This window comes from Carlito syrichta, unplaced genomic scaffold, assembly GCF_000164805.1.
Source record: "Carlito syrichta isolate Samal-C Ts95f unplaced genomic scaffold, Tarsius_syrichta-2.0.1 Scaffold303662, whole genome shotgun sequence".
Taxonomy (NCBI): Eukaryota; Metazoa; Chordata; class Mammalia; order Primates; family Tarsiidae; genus Carlito; species Carlito syrichta.
The window spans coordinates 444190-466562 of record NW_007247758.1 but is presented as its reverse complement, the minus strand read 5'-3'; the positions used below and the strand labels follow the sequence as shown (position 1 = coordinate 466562).

The 22373-nt window shown below is 35.4% G+C and overlaps 1 long non-coding RNA gene across 1 annotated transcript; it reads left to right on the top strand.

Annotated features, from left to right (window-relative positions):
* Nucleotides 1-9428: 9428 nt before the first annotated feature.
* Nucleotides 9429-21694, top strand: LOC103261312. The gene is made up of 3 exons (XR_504349.2): nucleotides 9429-9442; nucleotides 12555-12557; nucleotides 21597-21694. It is a non-coding gene; the product is annotated as an uncharacterized LOC103261312 (long non-coding RNA).
* Nucleotides 21695-22373: the final 679 nt, after the last annotated feature.

Sequence of the window (22373 nt, the reverse complement as noted above, 5' to 3'; positions counted from 1 at the left end):
GAGTCTGACTCAGGAAGACCACACCTTGTATTGTGTCTGCTATTTGCTAGGACCTTGGAGAGAAGAGAGAGGGTGTGTTAAGACTGCTTTTTGGTCAGCTCTTGGAACAACACACAATTCTGTCACACACAGAATTGTGTCTTGTGGTCCCACTCAGAAGCAAAGAGTCCAGAGAATGTCCAGGAGGCAAAGGAAAACTGGGAAAATAAATACAATCAACCTCTACCACAATGATAAAGCATTACTTTCTTATCAACATTTTATAAATGTAAATTATTTTGTTTTTGTGATCTATGCCCAATGTAAAATTTTGAAGGTATTATTACTTCTATTACTTAGTGAAGAACTTAAAGTAAAATAATTTATATGCGGTAACATACAGTAAATTTAGACTTAATATGTAAGTCCAACAAAACCCATGCTATATTCTAGATCATTTCTTTTAAAGTCTAAGGGTAAAATAAAGATTATAATGCAAATGTAGATATTTTGGTCACCAGGAAAACATATAATTTATATTTTCATAATTTATTATGAAATTTATTATAATTTAAAAGTATGTGGGAAAAAATAATCAGGTCCAAAGTAAGTAAAGTTTTTATAATGTGAGAGAATGGAGAATTTAAATATTAGTTTTATGTATAAGCTTGCAGCATGTATTTTTGGCAGGAAACACTGCGGTGTTGGGAGTTTGTTTATTGTTTGTCATTTGTCATTTGGAGTGAAAATGTTGTGCTTGTGAACACACCTTGCATTTTGTAGATTTGAAGAAAGTTAGTGCCATTTATGAGCTAAAGAAGATAAAGTATCAAGTGGAAAAAAGCAAACAAGCACTTCCGATATATTCTTCTGTTTGATTTCAACAGAGGAATAAGTAAGCCCAGAAGCTTGCTCAAAACATTTGTGCTGTGTATGGGAAGACTATTATCAGGAAAAGTGTGGCAAGAAAATGGATTTGTTGTTTTAAAGAGAGCCACGTTGACCTGAGTGATTCTCCACATTCAGGAAGATCATCAGACTTTGGTGAAGACCATTGAAACACTTTAATCCACAATGATCCGTGTCAGTCAACCCATAAATTGACAAATGTGATCAACTGTGAGCAGGCAACCATTGTGCAACATTTGCATTCCACGGGCAAGTGAAAAATGCTATGGATTTATGCATCAAACCAATACTTTTTGTTTTCTTAAAGGCAAAATTGATCTATATACTACCTACAGTGTCTTCTTCTACTTCATTTTAATAAAATTAGATTCATGTTAGAGTCTAAAACAATTAAATCATATATTTCTTTTTTAAAAAGTTACTTAAAATAATGTAGTCTTATTTAATCAGTAAATATCCTTAATATTACTGTTCTCACAAGATATTTTTTTTCTCTGTATTACTGATCATTATTTAGCCTAACTTTCAATATTTGTAATACATTGGTCCAAATCTTTCATGTTGAGCTAGTATTATACCTGTAATGTTTTTTCTTCTACCCACAAATCCTGTCAAAATGCAAATTGCTTTCTCTGATAAAAAATACAGCAAGAGCACAGCCAGGCACCTTTTCACATGAAGCCACCAACAGATTTGTTAACAGCTGTTCTTGGGGTCTGTGCATGTAATGGAAACTTCAGAACCTTGTAAGACCCACAGTTTCTCTGTCCACAACACAGGAATCATTTAACAGTAAGTGACACTTTCAGTAATTATAATTACAATGCTTGTTTTAGCAAAATTACACCCTGTGTAACACATAATAAAAGAGAGGGGCGAGGAAGAGGTGACAGGCAAGGGTGTACAATTTAGATTCTAGCAGAAAATGAGCACAGTTGGGAGCTTGACTATTTTGGCTATGATTCCTGAGGTCATAGTAAGAAAAATATTCACTATATTTTTACATTTTTCACTTGACAAATGGATCAATAAGATAATTTAAAATATCTTCTCTTCCTTATTTGGTTAATTTAGACAAGGAAAGATTATAAATGGGTCCGCAACACAAAAAACCAGAGGCCATCATTTTTAATTTGGAAGCCAGCATTGCCTTTCCAAGGTTATTAATATTTGGTTTATAGGGGAATACAAGATGGATAATTTAAGTGAAGCTTACTTTCGTTGTTCTGAATACGTATACACTGATTCAGATTCATGAGATGTCTTCAGAACAGATAGCTTTGGATTGATGGGGCTTGCATATTGGATCATTTTTTTTTCCGGTATCTCTTTCTTGAGTCTTCTTTGCCATTTACTATTACTAGGCAAAGACAACCCTCTAGATTAGAAACTTGATTTTAAAGTACATTTTTTTAAAAAGTAAAGAGAAGAAAAATACTTTTCATTTCTGACACTTGCACATCCTATTATTCACTAAAAACACAACATGATGAATTTGTTTATTTCTTCTACCAGTAACTGTTATGCCCCTCTGAACTTTTATACCATTAATTATCTTTGTCTATTTCTGAAATGTATATAAATAAAATCACATTATGTGTACACATTTGAATCTCATGTTTTTGTTTATCATTTTAGTAGTGAGCTTTATCAGTGTCACAAATAACTGTAGCTTATTTACTTTTATCGACATAAAGCTTTCTATAATATAAATATGTCATATTGTATCTATTTACTATTTATGGACATTTTAGTTATTATAAACAATGCTGTTTTTACATTTATTTTGATGGACACATGTAAGCATCTTTTTAGATATATACTTAGATACAGAATTGATTATGTATAAAATATGTTTATGTTTCACTTCAGTAAATAATGCCAAACAATTTTCCAAAGAAATTGTTCCAAGTTACACTCCTACCATCAATATTTGAGAATTCCTTATACTCACTAACACTAATAGAAATATAAATACTTGTTATATGTTAGTCATTTCAGTAAGTATACATTGAGATTTCATTATTGTTTGAATTTTTGTGTGTCCAATGATGGATGAGGTTGAGCATCAATTTATATGTTTATGCTTTTGGATGGTCTTTACCATTTTTTGGAAGTACCTGCCTATGTCAGTAGCCTGTCTTTTTATTAGGTGGTCCACCTTTATGTTGTTGTCCAAAATACATTTTTTGTGTGTTTTCCATATTTTTATTTATATATAAAATGTGTGTGTACACTTACACTTACGTATAATCTTTTCTTGATGGCTTGCGTTCCCAAACCCTTATTAGTGTTTTTTAAGATACAGAATTTTAATAAATTTATTTTAATTAAGTCCAATGTGTTAATTTTTCCTTTCTTGGTTAATTTTTGTGTCATGTCATAATCAATTGATTATATATATGAGTGTGCCTCTTTATATTCTGTTCCATTGATCAATTTATCTCTATTTGTGCAAATATTTCACAGTTTTCTCACATTTTAATTATAGAAAGGTAAATACTTAGTACTGTAAATCCTCAAGTGCCAAAGTTGTCTTGATTGTTCTTGGTCTTTGCATTATCTTGTAAATTAGAGAATCAGTGTGTCAATTTTCATAAAGTAAATTACTGGAATTTTCTTTTGAATTACACTTAATTTATGGATCAGTTTTAAAAATTGGTATCTTTTCAATATTGAATCTTTAAATTTATGAATATAGTACACCCCTAATTAATTTGTAATTTGTCCCAAAAATGTTAAATACTTTTTTTTGTTTTGCTTTTAGAGATCTTATAGAACTTTACTGTTATTTCTAGGTATTTGATGTCTTTCTACTTTTGTAAATAGTATCATTTAACTTTTAAAAAACTTTTTTTTTTTTTTTTGAGTTGGAGTCTCACTCTGTCGCCCAGACTGGAGTGAAGCAGCCGCTCCCGGCCACCACAGCCTCGACCTGCTGGGCTCCGGCGATCCTTCCACCTCGGCCTTCCAAGTAGCCGGCATTACAGGCACGCACTACCATGCCCGGCTGATTTTTTGATTTATTGTAGAGATGAGGTCTCGCTGCCCAGGCGGGTCTCAAACCCGCGGCTCAGGCAATCCACTCACCTCAGCCTCCCAAAGGCGCGGGATTACAGGTTGAGCCACCGAGCCCGGCTTTAAAAAACTTTTTTACTGATATTTCTGATCACTTCAATTTGTGTTTTACCTTTGTCTCTTTCATCATTCTTATAATTACTTGATTTTATTAAAATTTATAAAAACAACCTTAAAATTTGCAGATTTCTCCATTTATGTTTACTATATAGTTAATTTTTAATCTTTTTACAAATCATTTCTAACTTCATTATGTTTATTTTGTTAATTAAAGTTTTTTCTTTTTTCTTTTGTATTTATTTAATTCCATAAATTTTTTCAAAGTATGCTTTAGTTGTATCTCATTTGTATGCATGATTTTTAAAAAATTTTTAATTTTAAAATTGTGGGGTAAAATACATGGTTAGGTATACAGATATTCATTGTACAGATACCTTTGTTGATGAGGTGTGCCCCCCTTCCCCAGGCAGTTTCCCACTACTGCCAATCCCACCTCCCTGCTCCCTCATGCCCCCACAGTTTCCCACTACTGTCAATCCTTTTCTTATAATATTAGGATAGATGTTCTAGGTCCACTTATGAGTGAGAATATGTGATACTCAGTTCTTTGTTTCTGTGAAAGATCACTCAGTATTATAGACTCTAAGTCCATCCAGGTTGCTGCGAAGTTCCTGATTTTGTTCTTTATGGCTGCGTAATATTCCATTGTGTATACGTACCCAATTTTTTATCCAGTCCTCTTTTGATGGGCAGCATGGTTGGTACCTTGTTCTTGCTGTTGTGAACAATGCTGCAATAAACACATGTGTGCAGGTATTTTTTTTCATTGAGTGATTTGAGTTCTTCTGGGTGTATTCCCAGTAGGGGGATTGCGGGATCAAATGAAAAGTCGATATTTAGAACTTTTAGGAATTGCCACACTTTTTTCCACAGAGGCTGTACTAGTTTACACTCCCACCAATAGTGTAGAAGTGTTCCCTTTTCACCACATCCTCTCCAGCTTCCGGTTTTTTGAGTTATTGATGATGGCCATTCTGACTGGAGTTAGGTGGTATCTCAGTGTAGTTCTAATTTGTGTTTCTTTGATGACTAGTGAGGCTGAACATCTGTCCATGTATCTGTTGGCTGCTTGTATGTCTTCTTTTGAGAACTGTCTGTTCATATCTTTTGCCCACTTTGTAATGGGGCTGTTTGTTTTTTTTTTATTTTCAGCATGTTTGAGTTCCTTGTAGAGTCTGTATGTTGGGCCTTGGTCAGAGAGAGTTGGTAAATCTTTTTTGCCAGTCTGTAGGCTGTCTCCCTGCTCTCTTTATACTTTCTGTGGCTTTGCAGAAGCTTGTCAGTTTGATAAGGTACCACTTGTCTATCTTATCTCTTATGGCATGAACACCTGGGATTTTGATCAAGAATTGGTTGCCAGTTCCAATTTCCATAAAAATGTCTCCTGCATTTTCTTAGGTTCTTATAGTTTGAGGTTTTATGTTTAGGACTCTGATCCATTTAGCGTTGACTTTTGTGTATGGGAATAGGTAGGGGTCCTGTTTCAATCTTCTGCATGTGGTCAGTCAATTTATCCAGTACCATTTCCTGAATAAGTTCTCCTCTCTCCAGTGTTTTGTGGTGAAGTCTTTGTTGAGGAGTTGGTTGAGAAATTGAGATTTTGCTGCTGGAGTCTCAATTCTATTCCATTGTTCTATATGCCTGTTCTTGTACCAATACTAGACCTGTTTTGATGACTGTAGTGTTATAAAAAAGTTTAAAACCTGGGAGTGTGATACCTCCTGCTTTGTTTTTTTGCTGAGGAGTGTTTTGGCTATTCATGGTCATTTCCATTTCCATATGAATTCCTGTATTATTGTTTCTAGGTCTGAGAAGAATGTTGCTGGTAATTTAATGGGTTTTGTGTTAAATCTGTAGATCACCTTAGGTACGATGGATATCTTCACAATGTTGATTCTTCTAATCCATTAGCATGGATATATTTTTACACTTGTTTGCGTCACTTTTGATTTCTTTGAGCAGAGTTTGGTAGTTTTCATTGTAAAGGTCTTTCACGTCTCTGGTTAGGAAGATGTCAAGGTATTTCATTTTTTGTGTGTGTGGCTATTGTGAATGGAATTGTGCTTTTCATTTTGGGTTTCTGTTTGTTTATTATTGGTATATAGAAATGTGATTGTATTTTGCATATTTATTTTATACCCTGAGTCTTTGTCAAAGTCCTTTATCAATGCAAGGAGGTTTTTGACAGATTCTCTTGGGTTTTTGAGGTATAGAATCATGTCATCTGCAAAGAGTGATAACTTGTATTTTCTCTTTTCCTATTTGAATACACCTGATTGCCTTCTCTTCTCTGATTGCTCTAGCTAGAACTTTCAAAACTATGTTGAATAGGAGTGGCGAGAGTGGGCATCCTTGTCTTGTTCCAGTTTTCAGGGGAAATAGTTCCAATTTCTGTCTGTTTTGCAGTTTGCTGGCTGTGGGTTACTCATAGATGTCTCTTACTATTTTGAAGTAAGTTCCATCTATGCCTAAATATTCATGGGTTTTTATCAAGAAGAGGTACTGAATTTTATCAAAAGTTTTCTTCTGCATCTAGTGATATAATCATGTGGGGATTTTTTTTATGTCTGTTGATGTATTTAATTACATTTATGGTCTTATGAATGTTGAACCAACCTTGCATCCCAGGGATGAAACCTACTTGGTTGTGGTGGATAATCTTTTTTTTTTTGAGTTGGAGTCTCACTCTGTCGCCCAGACTGGAGTGCAGTGGCCGCTCCGGCCACCACAGCCTCGACCTGCTGGGCTCTGGCGATCCTTCCGCCTCAGCCTTCCAAGGAGCTGGAATTACAGGCATGCACTACCACACCCAGCTGATTTTTTGATTTATTATAGAGATGAGGTCTCGCTGCCCAGGCAGGTCTCGAACCCACGGGCTCAGGCAATCCACTCACCTCAGCCTCCCAAAGGCGCAGGATTATAGGCTGAGCCACCGAGCCTGGCTGGATAATTTTTTATATGTGTTAATTAATCTAATTTGCTAGAATCTTGTTGAGAATTTTGTAGGATCTTGTTGAGAATTTTAGCATCTATGTTCATCAAGGATATTGACCTGTAGTTCTTTTTCTTTGTTGGATGGATCTTTACCTGGCTTGGGTATCAATGTGATGTTAGCTTCATAAAATGATTTGAGGAGAGTTCCATCTTTCTCAGTTGCCTAGTATAATTTCAATAGGATTGGTATCCATTCTTCCTTGTATTTCTCATAGAATTCTGCTGGAAAGCCATCTGGTTCAGGACTTTCTTTTTTTAGGTAGTTTTCTTATGACATAGTCAATTTTCTGGATTGTTATTGGTCTATTTAGGGTGTTGATTTCTTCTTGTTTCAATCTGGGGAGGTTGTGTGATGTAAGAAGGGCCTCCATTTCCTTTAGGTTTTCAAGTTTGTTTCCACACAAATGTACATACTATCTCTGATATTCTTGTGTATTTCTTCAGGGTCAATTGAGCCTTCATCTTTTGTGTTTCTGATTAAGTTTATTTGGGCTTTTTCTTTCTTTTTCTTGCTCAGTCTAGCTAGGGGACCATCACTTTTGTTTATCCTTTCACGTAACCAGCCTTTTGTTTCATTGATTTTTTTTTTTTTTATATTATCTTTTTGTCTTCTATGTGCCGGATTTGGGCTTTTATTTTGGTGATCTGGATTTTACTGCTGAAGTTAGGGTTTTGGTGGTCTTGCTTTTCCAGCTTCCTTATGTGACTTGTTAGGCTGTTAACCTGTGATCTTTCCATTTTCATCATGTGTGTATATAGAGATATGAATTCCCCTTTTACTACTGCTTTCATGGTATCCCAGAGCTTTTGGTAAGATGTTTGTTCATTTTCATTTGTTTTCAAGTATCTTTTAATATCTGTTTTGATTTCCTTGTTGACCCAGGAGTTGCTTAACATCATGCTGTTTAGTATCCATGTCTTTGCGGGTTTTGGGGGAACTTTGTTGGTGTTGATATTTGTTGTATTCCACTGTTTTCTGACGAGGTGCATGACAAAATTTCAAACTTATGAAATTTGTTTATGCTTGATTTATGGACAAGGATGCGGTCAATCTTAGAGTACGTTCTATGTGGTGATGATTAGAATATATTTCTGTAGTCATTGGAGTGTTCTATAGGTATCAATTATGTCCTTTTGGTCAAGAGTCGCATTTACGTTCCAAATCTCTTTGCTGATTTTTTGTTTGATGATCAGTCTAAGTTTGTGACCTGGGTATTAAAGTTCCCAGCAATGATAGTGTTAGAGTCAATATCTTTTTATAGTTTGCCTAGAAGCTGCTTATGAAAGTTGGTGCTCCTACATTGAGTGCATATATGTTTAGGATGAATATTTCTTGTTGATGGTATGAACATTTTATCATTATATAGTGACCTTCTGTATCTTTTTAAATTTTTGATAGCTTAAAGAGTATTTTGTCTGATATTAAGATTTTTTTTTTTTTTTTGAGTTGGAGTCTCACTCGGTTGCCCAGACTGGAGTGCAGTGACTGCTCCCGGCCACCGCAGCCTTGCCTGCTGGGCTCTGGCAATCTTTCCGCCTCAGCCTTCCGAGTAGCCGGAATTACAGGCATGTGCTACCATGCCCGACTGATTTTTTAATTTATTTTAGAGATGAGGTCTCGCTGCCCAGGCAGGTCTCGAACCCGTGGGCTCAGGTCATCCACTCACCTCAGCCTCTCAAAGCTACAGGATTATAGGCTGAGCCACTGAACCTGGCTGGATATTAAGATTTCATCTCCTGCTTTCTTTTGTGTTCTGTTTGTCTGAAAGTTTGCTTCCCATCCTCTTACTTTGAGTCTGTGAGTGCCATTTCTGGTAAGATGAACTTCTTGGAGACCATATAGAGTTGCCTCATGATATTTTATCTATTTTTCTATCCTATGTCTTTTCAGTGGTGCATTTAATCCATTCACAATCATACTAATTATTAAAAAGTGAGAGTTTATTCCTGTCTTGAGGTTCTTATAGAGTTGTTGTTCCAGTTTGTTTGTTGTGTTTGTTTTGATTTTGGGGTTGATTCATGTGTGTTTTCAATCTTTTTCTTGCACTCTTATGAAGAACATTGTCATTCTTTTTTCCCTTGAATGTCTGAGAAAGATTTTAATTCTCCCTCACTGATGAAGCTTAGTTTATCTGGGTAGATTATTCTTGGTTGAGTTGTTTATCTTTGAGAACTTTGAAGATAGGGCTCCAAGCTCTCCTAGGCTGAAGTGTTTCTGTAGATAAATCTACTGCTATTCTAATTGGTATTCCCTGGTAGAACAATCTTTTCTTCCCTAGTAATCTGATCTTTTTCTCTTGTTCCCTTTAGGATTTTTTTCTTTTATACCTATTTTTTTTTAAGGTGAATTACTATGTGTCTAGGAGTTAGTTTCCCCATTTGTTGTCTTGCAGGAGTTCTCTGAATATCTTGTGTTTGAGTGGTCACATCACGGATGAGATGAGGAAAGTTTTCTTGAATAATTTTATGGAGTGTTTGTTTCTGGGTGGTCTCTGTCTCTCTTTCTGCCTCAGGAAGTCCAATTACTCTTATGTTCAGCTTCTTGAAATAATCACTAATCTCTTGGAGGTTTTGTTCTGTTTTTTTTAAGCTTCTTTTCTATGTTTTTGACAGTTTGGGTTAGTTCTATATTTTGGTCCTCAAGCCCTGAGGGTGTTTCTTCTGCTTGGCTAATCCTGCTTTCCATGCTTATCAGTTTGTTATTTATTTCTTTCACAGTATTCTTTACTGCTGTTATCTCAGTTATCAACTCCTTCATATTTCCTCTTGTCTCTCCTTAATTCTATTTATTCTCTCTATTAATATCTTAATGTCTGGGTTTGTAGTTTGAGACCAGTCATTCTGGGGGCTCTTCATTGTTTGTGTTCCAAAGTTTGTTTTATCAGTGCCTGACCTCCCAGGGGTCTATGTGAGAATCATATTCGTCTTTTGTTTTTCTTCATTTGTGTAGATTTTCCTCCCCCCCCATCCCCACACACACTTTTTTTCCCCCACCTTCTTCAATTCTGTTGTTCAGGGAAGCAGGGTTGCTTTTACTTCTATTTACTCAATCTACTATTCTTCTTTGTGTGCATCTCTGTTTTCGTTCAATTCTGAACTGGACTGTGGGTTGGGGGCTGTACTTTTTGCAGTTTGAGATTTAATTGAGGGGCAAGCTGTGATTCAAAATCTATCTGCAGATCTCAGTATCCACTGACAGGAGCCCACTTCCCACTACCTTACAACCTGTCCATGCAGTGGGGGTATAGGTTTGCTCCCTGAAAGTAAAATGAGGTAAGGAAAAGGAAAAGAATGGAAAAAAAGAAGGGGGGGAAGGAAGGTGGAGAGGAAGAAGAGTAAGAGGGAAAACAGACAGATGTACTAGCAAATGAAAAGAGATAGGAAGACGGTAAAGAGTGAAAAAAAACCCCTAAAACATACAATCAGGCAAACACACAAATCAACAAAAACCTCCCTATTGAAGTACTCTTCCCATATACAAACAGGAAGTCTAAAGAAAAAAAAAATCAGTAAAATAACAGAAACAAAGCAAGTATGAAAGTATTATCAAAAACAGAAAAAAAGAGAGGAAAAAACCTTTAAAAAAAGAACAAAAATAAGCAAAACAGACTAAAACTAAAAATAGAAACAAGGAACCAAACTCACTCTGTGATCATTCCTGTAAGTCCAATGTCCTATCAGCTCTTATCACCAGCTCTCAACACAAGCTGATAGGGTTGCTCACAGCTTAGGTCAGATGTTCCAGGTCTACTGTGGAATGAGGGTAGATCAGATCTGGACTCACCCGGCTTGCTGCCTGTCAAGTCTGGCATTCAGATCTGACCTGTCTGTGTCTGATACAGCATGGGAGAGGGGCTTCTGTCTTTCCCAGTTTGATGAGATTACCTTAGGTCCCAAGTTGGAGGCTGGGTGGAGCTAGGTAGATTGGGTGGGGCAATGCAGATCTCTACCTGGTCCTTAGGTCCCAAGTTGGAGGCTAGGTAGAGCTGGGTCAAGCGGGGCAGGGCAAGCAGGTCTCTGCCTGGTCTCTAACATTTCCAATCACAGCATCAGGAAAAGGCTCCACATAATATGTTTATAATTATTTAGAGTATTTTCTAATTTCCATTATGATTTCTTCTGCAGCAAATGAGTTACTTAGAATTTAACTTTTAAACAATAAAGAATGCTTTATTGATCATTTTTAATTTTGTTTTATAATCATATTTTGCAGTTTATCTTAGTTTTTGTTTATATAACTTTCTTGAAATATCATTGGCATACAATAAATTACATGTGTTTAAATTATACAATTTGAAAATTTTAACATTTTTATACAACTGTGAAACATCAGCAAAATCAAGATAATGAACATAACAATAATCTAAAAAGTAAATTGAACTAATTCAAGTCTTAAGGAGTTGACCCTCTTTTTTTTCTGGTCTGATTAAAAATGAGTCAGTTGACTGGGCATGATGGCTCACAACTATAATCCCTACACTTTGGGAGACCAAAGTGAGAGGATTGCCTGAGTCCAAAAATTGGAGACCAGCCTGGGCAATTTGGTGCAACCTCATCTCTACAATTAATAAAAAAATTAGCCAGGCATGGTGGTATGTACCTATAGTTCCAGCTACTTGGAAGGCTGAGGTGAAAGGATTGCCTGAGCCCAGCAGGTGGAGTCTCAAGTGGCTGCAAGAATGCCACTGCACTCCAGCCTGGATGACAGAGTGAGACTCCAACTCAAAAAAAAAAAAGAAGAGTGAGTCAGTAGGGAAACAGATAGGGGAAGTTCTATATTTATATGTAAGATACTTATTTGGTAGGCTTTGTTGTTGTTTCTTTTCTTTTTCTGATTTGAAAATGATCCAGTTGGTAACTGATTAGAAGATAAGGGATTCAGGTAAAGAGTTGACAAAAATGCCAAAATGTCAGTGTTTGTTTTTTTTTGTTTTGTTTTGTTTTGTCAGAGTCACAAAATGTATTTTATGATCTTTATTATTTCTATTAATGGAAAAGGTAAATTTTGTAAAATATCTTAAAAAGGTTTATTATGAACCAGGATAACTGACAGTGACAGCTTGGGGAAAACACAAACCTAAGAAGCCTTGAGTAAGTGATCAACACTATAGCATGGTTTTATACATTTTGAGAAGGCAGGAGTTACAGGCAGACATAAATTAATATGTATTGGTTCCAGTCACAAAGGTGGGATATCTTAAAGTGGGGGCTTGCAGGTTATAGGTGGATTCAGAGATTCTATAATTTGTATTTGGTTAAAGGAGTAAGGCTTTGTCTAATACTTGGAATCAGCCAAAAGGAATGTTTAAGATAAGAATGTTATGTCAGAGTCGCTACAATATACCAAGTCAAAAATGATCAGTTCAGCAAAATTGATGTCTGTAGGCATGACTTAACCTTTCCCACAGCCTTCAGTCTTGTCTATAATTTGGCATTTTACTACCACAAAGTGTCTGTTTTGTCAGTTTTATGATCTCTAGTTCTAGTTTAACATTAATGCCAGTCAGTTTTTTTGTTTAAACTCCAAAAGGGAGAGGGTATTATGAGACACGTCTGACCTCTGCTTCCATTGTGGCCGGGAACTCAGGTTTTAAGATTTCTCTGAGGTCCTTTGAACCAGGAGAGGGTTCATTCAGTTGGTGAGGGACTTAGAATTTTATTTTTAGTTTACACCTCAAAGAAAAGTTTTTTTTTTTTCAATTCCTTTACAGAATAACCCAATAATTTGAGTTTTTTAAAAGGGTGTGTTTTTTTTTTCCCCTCTAAAGATAGTGTATAACTAACTACACCAAGTGTTTTGCATGCCTAAATTGACAAGAACATGCATTTTATAAACAGATTTTAATTAGCATATGGTTTATACTTCCCATCTCACTTCCCTCAATTCTTATTACACCTGTTGTCTTTAAATCCTGGCTATAGATATGTACTTAGACATCTAATTGTGTAGGTAGAACACCTCTTTTCCTCTCTGCAAGTTTCCCACATGTAATCTGGGCAGCAGCATCCTTTGTACTTCTCTGAGGACACGGTCTCCTCTCTTTCATCTTTTCTTCGTTCCCAATATGTTGTCATCTAACACCTGCCAATTTTTCTATCTTCTTAGTTGTTTTGTTAAATCTATTTTTATCTATTACTGTCTTCAATTGATAACCTATATTTGACTTTAAGAATCCATTCAATTATTGTTGACTGTTGACAATGAACCTTGTTTTCTAACTGCTTTGTCTTCATTAAAACAGGCATCTTAAAAACAAAAACAAACAGGCATCTCTGTCTAGATTCTTTACTTTCTTCCTGACTTCCTTCTATGCTCAGTGTTTCCGTTTGTGTTTTTAGCTGTCCAAAGTTCTTCCATGTGGTATTGTACTCAAAATCATTTTTCCTTGACAGTGGTTGGGTCAGGTTCATAAATTACTATTTTCCTTTAAAGTCCTTGAACATGTGAACATTGATATGCGATAACAAGTGGATTGTGGCATTTTGATTTATTTCCTAAGGAGAGAGTGCATCTTTAACCACCTGTGTAGCACATATTTTTAAATGAACACGTGTTAAAATATGTATATTTTAACATCATGGAAGAGAATATAGGGTTTGATTACATTTTCCAGGGATTAATGGATTGGTTTACAGGTCCACTGTGAAAAATGTGTTAATATAATTTGAAACACCTGTCAAACTACCAGTGTTTAACATGGGGCTGAATAATGAATGGATACATATGGGAGGCTGATAAAGTGAAGGATGAAAGAGGTGAGATGAGCAGGCCTTGTGGCTACACAGATGTGACTCATAACTCACCCAGGTTGTGTCTCAGCATGTTTTTAGGTGTGTTCTTTAATATGGAATTGTTTTTACAACCAAACCTATAAAAACAAGTAAACAAAGCTGGTATGGAGGCTCATACCTATAATACCAGCACTTTGGGAGGCCAAGGTGAAAGGATTGCTTAAGGACAGGAGTTCCTGACCAGCTTAGGCAACAATGTGAGTCTCTGTCTCTACAAAATACCAGAAAAATTAGCCAGGCCTAATGGCCCGGACCTGTTTTCCCAGCTACTTGGGAGGCTAAGGCAGGAGGATCACTTGAGTCCAGGAGGTCGAGGTTGCAGTGAACTGTGATCGTGCCACTGTCCTCTAGCTTGGGCCACAATGTGAGACCCCCAACTCAAAAAATACCAAACAAATAATTAAACAAACAAAAAAGCAGACTTCTAGATTACACAAATCTAAAATTGGTCTCAAATTGAGATAGTAAGCTCTATGTCTTATGTTTTGAAATTAAAAGAGCAGTATACACGGGGGGCTCCCCCCAATAAAAAGGAATTATATTTTGGAGGGAGGGCCTCTTATAATACAGGTTTTCCCCACCAGGTAAGTGTTCTAGAAACCTATTAGCATCAGTGTATCAGCTAGCTGTTGTGAGAAGCTGTGTTCAGCTTCAGTGGATCTTTTTTCTCAGAGATTATATCAAGATGTTTGCCCATTTCATGTTGGGTGATTTATGGAGCACACCTGCCCACGCCATGCTGTGTGTTCAGTAGTTTTTAACCCAAAACAGCATGACCCTCCTACCCCATCCTCCCTATTCGCCCAATCATTCCAGTAGTGACTTTTACTTTTTGTTTCCCCAGATGAAAAAAGTCCTCAAGGGGAAAGATTTTGACATGTGGAAGAGGTAAAACAAGCTAAAACAGCAGAAGCACTAAAAGGCATCAAAATCGACAAACTCAAAAACTGCTTTGAGCAGTGAAAAAAATGCCTCAATAGGCGTATTGCATTAAATGGAGAGTGCTTTGAAGGTGACTGAAGTTTAGACATGTAAGAATAAATACATAATTTTTTATACATACATTTCAATCTTTTTTTGGTTCTTCCTCATATCTAAATAGATAGATAGATAGACAGACATAGTTTGAGATGAGACTTTGCACACTTGCAGCTCAATCACAATACATCTGAATGTAACATAAAAGGCTCCAAATGAGTCTTAGAGACTATCAGAGTGGTTAAAGTCTATCTACTGCTATGCAATACTCAAATCAGATGAGAAAGATTTTTAAGATTTCGCAATTATTATCTTAATAAAATTTATAGCTTTGTCAAAAAATATTTTAAGAATATTGTTTATTTAAAATATTTACATATGTTTAATTATTTATTGAAAACATTTATGTGTTATATGTATATATTTAAAATATAATTTTAATTTTCTATGAGCTATTTTGATTAAGATAAATTATGATTGTGGAAAAGTGTTGAGCTTAAGTATTAGGATAAGGTTAATCATAAATTATAATCACTGGACTACTTAACAGTTGATGAACCATTCATCTACCCTACAAAATCTGTGCTAAGCACATTACATGGTAAATGTTTCTTCATTCTTATATTTTATGACACAGGTATTTTGTTTTGCCCACTTTTTCAAATGAGAAAGCTGACTTTCCAATCTGCTAAGGTACTGGTTCAAGATTACAGAGCAAATATATGGAGCAGTTTGAAATTTAAGGCAGTATTATCTGTCCTGGGAATATAGGATTTTTCAATTCAGGTAAGTTTTTCTTAACAAGGACATAGTTTATTTTTCTCAGAATAAAAATGTTTATTTTACAACTATATAATACATAACTATATTTTTCATCTTGTTTTTTTAAGAATTCTTATCAGTTCATAGACCATAATAATATAGGTTTCCAAAAATAGAACCTGAAATCACTTTCAAGTCATAGGGGAGTCTTGCCTAAGAGGCTGCAAATTATTAGATCAACCCTCAGGAATACATTTTTGGGGGGTTAGGTTTTATGAGTTTACTCTTGTATTAAGAGTTGAGCTTGAATCTTGATTTCCATAGTTTTGTTTTTATGTTAAAGGTTTAACACTAAGTTTTAACTAAAAAACAAATAAATAAAAAAACCTGCCTTTCTCATCATTGTTTAAATTGTAGGCTTTTTTTTTTAAGGTAAATATGCAGGTTGAAGCATAACATTAGGAATAGAACATAACTAAGTGATATGTACTGGAACATCTCTTTATTATTCTTGTCATCCTTTTTTCTTTTGTCTTCCATTTGGCTGCCCAGGATCCGAAGGCAATTTTATTTCTACTACTAAGGCGTATCTGTATTTTTCACTATCTAATATATGACTTTCAATCTAATCAATACATGAACTGTTAATTCAAATCACCCTCTGCCAATAAACTAATGAAAACATTTGGTCATTATGTCTGCTCTGCCAGAGAGCATATTACAAAGACTGACTTTGTGAGTTGATCTCTAAGAACAAGGAGTTGGTATGTGGTACCAATTGTGGTATAGTAATACATTTTGCCTAAATTCTTAGTCTAAATTATTTTGCCTAAATTATTTATCTGAATAAATATAAAAAGATTTAATTGATTTACTTTACTGTATATATTAAAATTTGAAAATTGTTAGGGATAGTAAAGATTTGAGATATAATTTTCCTGTAAGAAATTAGTTACTTGACATGATTATTCTCAGTTATTTCTATCATGCATCCTCTAAATTTCACTGGTATAGTTTTTACTACTTCACAATTCCATTCCCGTCTTCCAATATTTAAACAGAAGTTTTGGGATACAATGGGGTTGCAGAAAGATATAAGTACTTGTGAGTTGTAACTGAATTACCCACCACAACTGGTCACAACTTCTTTCAGGATTTGTACTGGTTGGTTTCTCTAGGAAAACAGACTCAGAAGTTGGGATTTGTGACCAGAAGGTTTATTAGAGGGTGCTCTTGGGGGAAAAAAATGCCCATGTGAGAAAGGGAAGCAGGACTGAACAGTAGCAACCAAGGCTTCAATTACTCACCCAGAGAACTCTGGAGCTGCAACACACTTCACATTTGTCATTTCTGATACCAGGAGGTCTGGGCCTTTTGAAACCTTCAGATGATCATTCTTAGATTGCAGGCTGTCCTGGGGATGGGGAGGGCTTACACCTTGGATAAGGTAGCGTTCTTTGACTGCAGGAAAATCCTGGAGGGAGACTGGGCTCTGGTCTCTCAGATGAGGCCTTGATTCTGCAAAAGAATCTGAACAGCCTGAGTATCGTCCATAATTTTTAAAGGGCATAGTTGAAAGCAATAAACCTATGAAGATTTATATATATATATAGTATCCTGAATTGGGTTTTCCTTGTTTTGGGGAGTCAAACTTCTCTTACAGCTTTTTCTAAGTTGCAGAATTTTAATTTATTCACAGAACATATGAAAGGGGTTCTCTTATTTCTAATACATGTTTATATATTTTTAATCAAATCAGTGTCTAGAAAAATGCAAAGAAAATGGAACACTGTGTAAATACAAAATAAAATATATTGAATTAAGCTAAGAACCATTTCAGTGTTAAAACTTAATAAACCTTGAAATATAACCCAAAATAACAAAATAGTAAAATGAATAGTCTAAAAGTTAAATTGAGCTTTTCCCCAAGGGTTTCTTGTTCTTTTTGCTCATTTCTCACTGAAAGGGAATATTTATCAACAAGAATTATGTCCAATAACATTAACTAAATAGATACTTATTTTTTTTTTTTTTTTGAGTTGTTGTCTCACTCTGTCGCCCAGACTGGAGTGCAGTGACCACCCCTGGCCACCTCAGCCTCGCCTGCTGGGCTCCAGCGATCCTTCCGCCTCAGCCTTCCGAGTAGCCGGAATTACAGGCATGCGCTACCACGCCGGGCTGATTTTTTGATTTATTGTAGAGATGAGGTCTCGCTGCCCAGGCGGGTCTCGAACCTGTGGGCTCAGGCAATCCACTCACCTCAGCCTCCCAAAGGCGCAGGATTACAGGCTGAGCCACCGAGCCCGGCTGGTACTTCTTTTTTTTTTTTTTTTTAATTAGAGTCTCACTCTGTCACCCAGACTGGAGTGCAGTGGCCGCTCCCGGCCACCGCAGCCTTGACCTGCTGGGCTCCGGCGATCCTTCCACCTCAGCCTTTCAAGGAGCTGGAACTGCAGGTGCGTGCTACCACGCCCGGCTAGTTTTTTTTTTTATTTATTGTAGAGATGAGGTCTCGCCTGCCCAGGAACGTCTGGAACCCGCGGGCTCAGGCAATCCACTCACCTCAGCCTCCCAAAGGCGCGGGATTACAGGCTGAGCCACCATAAATGTTAAGTTTATCTGAAATTTTGACTAAGAGTTTAGACAAAATATATTACCATACCATAAAATAATTTTTTAAAAGCACATGTTCATTTTCTCCCATCTGGAACAAGTCTAGATCTATGATTTGGAATTCTATGATGTGTACAGAAAGAATTGGAAATGAATACTATTCAGAGCAATGATAACTTTCAGAAAATATTTAGCAGTACCTCTCAAGTAACTACTAGCATTTATTGAATGTTATGTCTTAGTGACTGTGCTGTGTATTTATTGTATCTTATTTTACTTAATTCTCACTACAGGACACACAGGTAACTCTATTAAATCTGTTTTCCAGATGAGAAATCTGAGACTCAGAGAAGTTAATGAAGCTGCCCAAAGCTACAAGGATAACAAGTAAAAAAAAAAAAAAAAAAAAACAAGAAAAAAAATCTTTATTTGGACCTAACACATAGGTTCTTTCTACTAACACCAGGCAATAGAGTTCACTAAAATTTATGTCACTCAGTTGGAATTTGAGTATTAAGCAATATGGATAAATTGTCAATGTTTTTGAAGCATAGCTCTTGAGGCCACTTCTACCTGTTTTTTGAGTGATAGAAATAAACATAGATCTAGTATATTATTTAGATTTATATAACTATTACACATTCCCACAAAATGAGGACAATAATGTGGTTCCTTTCTAAAATATCTCAGATAAGTTTGATAATCATTTAAACACTGGCTATTATTCAGATATAAATATCCACTCCAGAAGAATAAGTATACTAAAGCTGTAGCTACAAGTTAACTCATTGTCATTATTTAGCACTACACAAACTAAATGAACAAAAGCAAACAAAAATTATACAATATTAAATAATATTAACTATATTTAACTTAGTATATTTAATATATAAATAAATGAGTATAAACTGAATTACTCTGCTTGGGTAGATCTAAATATCCTCAATTATTTTTCTTCCCAAATTAGTTTGCTGGGGCTGCCATATAAAATACCACAAGAGCGCAGCTTCAACAACAAAAATTTATTTTCTCACAGTCCTGGAGGCTGGAATTTTAAGATCAAGGGGCTAGCAGGTTTGGTTTCTCCTGCGGCCCTTTTTGACTTACAGACAGCTGCCTTCTTGCTGTGATCTTTTCTTTGTGCTTGTGCATTTGTAATGTCTCTTTTTCTTCTTATGAAGATATCCCCCTTATGACTTTATTTAATCTTACTTATCTCTTTAAAGATCCTTTCTCTACGTAAGTCATTGCAGGTTGGATTTCAACATATGAATTTGGAGGAGGATACAATTCCATCCATAGGACCACACCATCCAACAACCTAAACACTCTCCACTAAAACAATCTACAGAATTATGTCAAGAAGAGATTTGAGAAGCAGCAGGGCAGGGCTGACTGGGATTTGTAGAGTGGAAGAGAGAACCAAATCACAAGTTAAGCAACACAGAAGTGGGCGGTAGCTTCTTAAGATATACAAAAAAGAGGGTAACTTAAAGAAGAGACAAAAGTAGAGAGCACAGGCTAATTTTATACAAAACATCAAGCAAAGGTTAGGCCTAAGATGTTAACCAAAATAGTGATCAGTGGTAGAGATCGTAGTATGGATACCATATTACTGATACTCAGAGGAGAACTCTGGTTTAAAAAAGTCGGGAAAGAACCCAGGCTATCATGCAAGTTAACTGAGGTCAGTACTCAGGCATGGGATACTAGAAACAACTTGATACTCTTTCTGTGAGTTTCCATGAGGAGTTATTCTCCTAAATTCCTTTCTTTCCAGGATCATCTGTTCTGAAGTGCTACTTAATGGAGACAATTAAGCATATCTAGCTAAAGGAATGAGATGGGATAATAAAAAGCAAATAGTTACAACAGTAGAATCTGTACCATGAGGGATATCTTAAAGTATGGGCTGAGGATGTTAAGAAAGATATCTAAAATGAAAAACCAAAAGGAAAAAAATGTACTGATATTATTTAAAACAGAAGACAGGGTGAAATGTTGATGCCTCTACATGGATTCCTTTAGCCTTTTCTGACAATTTCTGAAAACGGTCCCCAAATTATTTTCTATTTTACCAACTCTGAAAAGAATCATTGTCAAATTTACATAAAAAATGCATTGAAAATATTACTAGTCCTTCTCAATGATATGTAATAATAAGCTGGGAAAATTCATATATTAGATATTTTCCTGCTATCCTAATCACTTTTCACATAAGATTATTGCAAAAGACATATTGGCTAAAAGAAATAGACACCTCCTGAGGAAAAATGAGAAGTTCTTATGAGCAAAAACACATTATTTTCAAAAACATAATATCTCAGTTTAAGTAACTTCATTAAGAGTGTTTTCTGTTGGTACAAATAATTATGAGTTTCAGGATATGGCCAATGTCATGTCACATCTTTCTAAAAACCAGAATATATGTGAGGCTTATTTTACAGTAAAATATTTGGGTTAAAATAGTATAAGCACTATGACTGCTGGGTATGCACAGAGATTAAGGAAAATATCATTCATTAAATATCCCTAGGGAACAAAGCTACCCCAGTTGATTTCACATCTGTTTGATATTTTTAGCCTGACATTTTGCTTATTGTATTATTTTTTCAGCATTTGGGAAAAAATATTATTAAAGAAGATCACAATTAGTAAATCACAATACCTTTTCAAACAATCACTGATAATATGTTTTAGTGTGAGACAATCTTAAGATAATTTAACATTAAAATATCTGATAATGATACTTTATTATTTTTAGAATAATTAAAATTCCTATTTTAGGCTGCTTGGTCTTCTATATAATGACCTTCTTATTTTCAGAAAACATTGCAGAAAAGATGTGAACCCTAATTATTTCAATTGCTTGAATTTATACCCAATTTGGAGGGTTTAAGAAATATATAAACAGATTATAACATCTTGCTATTTTAGCTATATTCTTATTACATTCCAGTTTGTCAACTCTTGGAAAATTTAGGTTTATTTCTTAGTCATCTGAGGACTCGCATGCAGTAGTCACACACTTTTCTATTTCATATTGAAAAGATTTATTTACATTGCTTAACAAATCTCCTCAGCATTTAAAATTTTCTTTAAATGCTTTAATTCTTTTTTATATTGTTTTCTGATGTTGGCTTATTTACAAATTTGATTTGAACAAAAATTACATTGTAAAATTTGAATTACAAGCCATAATTTTACTTAAATTTTGCCATACTTTTCTGGTTCATAAGTGACAGAAAAAACTGATGTTTTGGATATTTTATTCATTGCTTTTTTTTCTTTTACTCTTAATACATAGAAGACAGTCATTTTTAGAGTAATTGAATTTAAAAATAACAATGGAATTTCATCATGACTTCCATTTTAATGGTAGTGATAAAGTTAATAGCGCCTAGGATAGAGGACACTCCTGCCACGTGAAGAGAGAAAATAGTAAGATCTACAGAAGCTCCTGCGTGGGCCAAGTTTCCTGCTAGAGGAGGATATACGGTTCAACCTGTTCCTGCGCCCGCTTCTACTATTGAGGAGGCTAGTAGCAGAAGGAAAGAAGGTGGTAGCAGCCAGAAGCTTATATTATTTATTCGTGGGAATGCTATGTCGGGGGCCCCAATTATAAGAGGTACTAGTCAATTGCCGAAACCCCCGATTATAATGGGCATAACTATAAAGAAAATTATTACGAAAGCATGAGCAGTAACGACGACATTATAGATCTGATCATCTCCCAATAGAGTCCCCGGCTGTCCGAGCTCTGCTCAGATGAGAAGGCTAAGGGCAGTACCTACTATTCCGGCTCAAGCACCAAATAATAAATATAGAGTTCCGATGTCTTTATGATTAGTTGAGAATAATAATGAGAAAAAAAGTTCTCAGTAGAAATGTTTTTCATAGTATTAAAAGAAAAAACTTAAATTAAATTTGTGAATTGAGAGACCAAGATAGATGCCCTTCTATCAACTAAGAGAGACCCTAAGGTTAAAAAAAAAGTTATCTATGGATTGATGGTTCATGGCCTGACTGGAATGGCAAATTTCTAAATTTCTGGGCTATAAGAAAAAAACACTTTTGTTTAACTCCCTAACAATAGGAACTATCAGGCAAATTTTCAGAACTGTGATGTACAGCACAGATCACTAGAACTCTGATTGGACAGAGGAGCAATCTTACCAACATTCTTTCCTAATAAGCTACTGCAGACC